Here is a 4,837-nt window from a genome sequence, read left to right on the forward strand (position 1 = left end):
CGCCAGTCTTCCCCAAGCAATGTTATTTTGGGTAACGATTATCGCTTGATCTTAGCATAGGATATAGCCATTCACATACCAAATATAACAAGGATAGAAGCAGGAGTAGGGAAAACCAGATTCTTTAACTTCTAGACTGGATATATTTCATAAAAGTGGAATTCACGGTCACTTTTGTCTCCCCTGAGAAGGGACTGCAGACTATTGTCTTTGGTGGTGGCAATATTAACCAGATTCGTATTGCTTGTAGTATCAGTCTCAAAAGTTCGGTACGCTAACAATAAATTTTCTTCCGTACACATTTATCTTTCAAATCGTAGATGAGTGTAACTTGAAGACCGCGGAGAAACATCCATTACTGTGAATTTTTACGATCCCAAGGGATCACGTCAAAGTGAGTGGCCAAAACAGATGCCTTTTTGATCTAAGTTACACACCACAGACCTATTTGAAGGGAAAATAAATGCAGGATAAAACAAGGAAGGGAAAAAAGACAATGCACAAAGATAAACAAATATAACCTTAGCATTAAAACCATAAGTCTAATCTATCAGCTTTTCAAACAAATACTCCCAACTAAAGTGCCAAATAAGTAGAATTCATTTCACTGAAACAACCAACTTTTTAAAAAGACATATCTTGATTTTAAACCTGCGTCTTATTTACGCATAAGAAAATTTGCCATTATGTCCTCCCTACTCCTAACTAGGGAACAATAAGCAGAACCAATTTAGCTGCCAAATAACAAATCAGAAATGGGACTACTTTCGAGGCAAGGCAATATATAATCTCTTGTGAGAATAAATTGGGGCATAGAAGGCTACCGGGAGTCTTCCTGCTGTGATGCGAACACATCTACGCCACCTTTGAGAGACGAAGTGAAAACTACTTTGAGTGCCTGGATTTGGTCTAACTATTCGCTATCACCATGTCGCAATCCTCACACTGGTCGCAAATAGTCTTGGCCATGCCAGCCTCTCTGCGGTGGTACACCAAGCTCATTTAAAAACTTGCGCGCCTTTATCCACCTTCTAGATGCCTCAGAGACCAAACTCCATTCCAAGCTGCTATTGTAAAATACCAATTAAATCAAAAAGAGGACCTGGGGATACCACAGAAAAATCACTTATCACCTCTTGTGTGATATCAAATCTCAACTCCGCATAAGTAGAGACAAACGAACTAAAGTACTGGCATTCAAGAAGAAAGAAGGCTCAACTGTTTAGGTAAAGGGAAATAGAAGAATTGCTACAAGCCTCCGCCTCCCCCTCCACTGCATGCAAGCTTGCATCTTGCCCTTGGGCAAACCATGTCCAAAAGCGCTCACTGTCTGATGCCTGCATGAATTCCCCCAAAAAACGACTCGCCGTCTAGACGGTGTACAATGAGCAATTCGTCTAGGACTCTCCCCACAGGGGTCCACATTCGATACCACGAGAAAATGTAGGCTACCACGTTCTGATGATTACGCAATTTTTTCATGCGCCTATTTCAAGCATCCTCGCTTCTAGTCCTCCAAATCTACACTGACACTGGGGAAGAAATTGAAAGATCACGTTCGGGAAAGGATGCAATCCATGTATATGGCTTACGAAGCCACTAACTAAACGCTGGACCCGCATAAGTGGTAAGGACGCATAAGGTAGCTAAATAAGTTCATGCGATTTTTTGTGGCAGAAAACCAAATAATTGTAAGGAGCTTTTTAAAGTTTTTTATTCATTGAAATAACCACCATTAGATTATGTGATTCCCCAACAACGAGAAAAAAGCTTGATGCGATTTGAGAAGCAAAGAACCTAATCCTAGCCATCTCCATTACTATCATACTTCTCAGCTGTCTGATATTAATGCCGAGAGAAGGTTACAATCAAAAATGACTGTCAATGGACTACGAAAGACGAAGAAGTATCTACTCCTACTCTAAAGCAAAAATCATTTTATGGATGGATACAATAGGAAAAGCGTCCAAAGATTCAAAACCAGGTTCAATTCGGTTGGTAAAGCAGACAAAGTCCATTCACACATATCAGGTTCAACTGACATTTCATGACATGATAATGGATCCAGTGTAAGGAGAAAAGAGGAGAGAGCCCAAAAAAAATAGTACCACATCGACAGGTTGACGCACATTTCAGCTGTTTACAAGCCCATAAAACTCGAGAAAATGGGAAAACTATATTTAAAAGCACACAATATTTTGGGTTGAACGGAACTACTAAATAAGAAAATGGTAAGACATGAATCAGTAATGAACAGCCAGCACAAAAGGACAATACATTCATCGGATATGCACATAGAAACGAGTAATCAGTCCCAGATTCCGTGATGCATCAATGCTTGTTAGCCTTGTATAGGCAAAATCCTAATCATGTTTAAAAGAATCGAAAGTACCCTTGAAAACGTGTTTAAAAAGCTGTAGGGAAAAGGTACTTCATGCCCTTGATCTGGCTGCACGACAGCTCCTTCCCTTCGTGCTGCTTGCACGCAAATGTTCACATAAAACGAATTTGGCAAATAAATCGCGCCCGCTACAGAACATGGTGTGACCTCTGCCTTCTTGGTGAGGATCGATTACGAAACAACGCAAGATCTCAGTAGCATCCAAATCTACGTCACGTATCAACACGTTAAGATGGGAATTCATCTAATTAGACCAATCAACAGTCTAGGCCAAAAGGTTATTTCCACGAAGATACCAAATATCAACAGTCAGACTGAGCCAGCCAACAGCCCCTCTGATCTAGGACGAATGGAAATTGCTTAGCTTCGGCATTCTATTAATCCCTACACCAAAATGATTAGGCACATACCGCAGCAGCCAGATGGAGAGGATAAATGCCACGATTGTCTGCTACATTAACCTCGGCCGCGTGGATAAGAAGTTGCATGACGGTGTCGAGATCCTGTTCTTGCACTGCCTGATGGAGCACTGTACGCCCCTCGACATTTTGCAGGTTTGGATCCGCACCCAGCTCTAGTAGGTGGTTAAACATCTACAGTGGGGGAAGAAGTATTCGGTGAGTTACTCGGTCTTACTATTCATGAAAATTATCACAACCAGCCCGGAGCTTAGTCTGATTAAAAAAACGCTGGGCGACAACTGATTGCGCGAAAACGGAGCAGCGTTTCATCACAGATTTTAAAAGGTAGGAAAACCTGTATCAGGGATAAAGAGTTAACTCCACTGATGCAGTTTCAATGAAGGCATAGGGTCGCATAGTGATGACAGTGTCGAATGCTTAAAGTACAATGAATCAAAAGCTGCTCACTGGTAAGGAGCTTTTCAAACGGTAAGGTGAGGCAAAGGGGAGTGGTAGTTTTTCGCGTTTTGAGCTCTCTACGTCAATGTCCCCTTTTGGAAAACCGGTTGCCCATATTGTAAAAAGATTTTGGGTAAATCGCAGACAGGATTAGGTGGAGTCACATACCTGCCCCCGTCGCAAGTGCTTTTAGTACAGAGATAAGATGTTTTTGAGTCGAATCGCCTGTAATCAAATTGAAAGATTTGAAAGCAGACCTACAGTGCTTTGAACATCCAATCGACTATAGGTGCGAGCACAAAAAATCAAGGAATCGTGAAGCCAGAATTACAATGGCCGAAGAATTTTTAATCTAGCTCATAAAACTCTTAAGCATGTCGCAGCTAGAAGCCCGACTACGTGTTAAAACATTCACACTGTAAAATTAATTTAATCCAGAATAAGTGGAAATGACGGGAGAAGGCTAATACAGAGGACATTTGGGCGATTTCGCATGAAAGGTGCGGGAATTCTTGGACGACACTCTAACACCGCCTAAGAAATAAGATGACGGTTCTTTGAGCATCTTGGCTATTTCAGAAGATGAACGAGCATCCGTTCACCCTACCTATGCTACTATACATGCCTATTAAAAGTAGATTATCAGGCGTATAAGCCTCGTGGTGTCTTTTGGGATAACTCGAGCGGGAGAATTACCAGGAGGATACTTGATCTACTTTAATATTCTACCACACAGGTTCCTCTCTCAGGTTGCTAAAGCCAATTCCTGATCATTGGCTAATCCAGTCATCGGCTAGTAGATGGAACCACGAAGCAAGAAGCACGCGAAAGCTTCCGACTGAAGGGCAAACTTCTGGAACCTTCCTAAACAAGAGTTTTAGCTGGACTTCTCGAAATTTCGATTATGTTGGTGGATCGCCCATACCATCAAGCAGATGAGTTAGCCTTACGGTTAAAATTTGCCTCACAAATCGCTCATTGGTTACCATCGCTTCAAGAAGCTAATTTGACTCCCGATTGGAAGATTTTGCCCACAACAAATAAGGGACAAAAAACGTCAAATAGAGGGTTAAAACTCACTTGTTTCTTCTTTGCGATATGTAGGGTTGACAACTTTTTATCACGAGACTGGAGATTAACCACATCTGGGTAGTAGTTGCACAACAGATCCACGCAGCTATAGAGAAAATGGTATAAAAGGAAAATAGTGTAAAATAACCCGAAAAAGGGTTGTGAAGTTTTTTTTTTAAATTGAGTTTCACACAGCCGAGGAAAGCTTTATCAAATCCGTCGTTTGTTGAAAAGATCGTCATTAAGAACACATAATCCCGAACCATCTCCCAACAGACCACAATTTTGCTGCGAATTTCCGCTCAAGAAAGTAACTGAGCCTATCCGCCTCCGTCTTCCCATCCCACGTTAGTTATCCCATTTCCTGTGCAACCGAGTGATTGTCTAGTGGCAATACCAATGGCAAGGGAAGAGAAATACGGATAACACGACAGGAAGATAAATCATCTCCCTTCTTTCTGGTCCCAGATGCGGTTCTAGATTTTAGCATGCTTTGTGGGCTTTT

The sequence above is a fragment of the Echinococcus granulosus genome (assembly GCF_000524195.1).
Source record: "Echinococcus granulosus chromosome Unknown EG_S00004, whole genome shotgun sequence".
NCBI lineage: Eukaryota > Metazoa > Platyhelminthes > Cestoda > Cyclophyllidea > Taeniidae > Echinococcus > Echinococcus granulosus.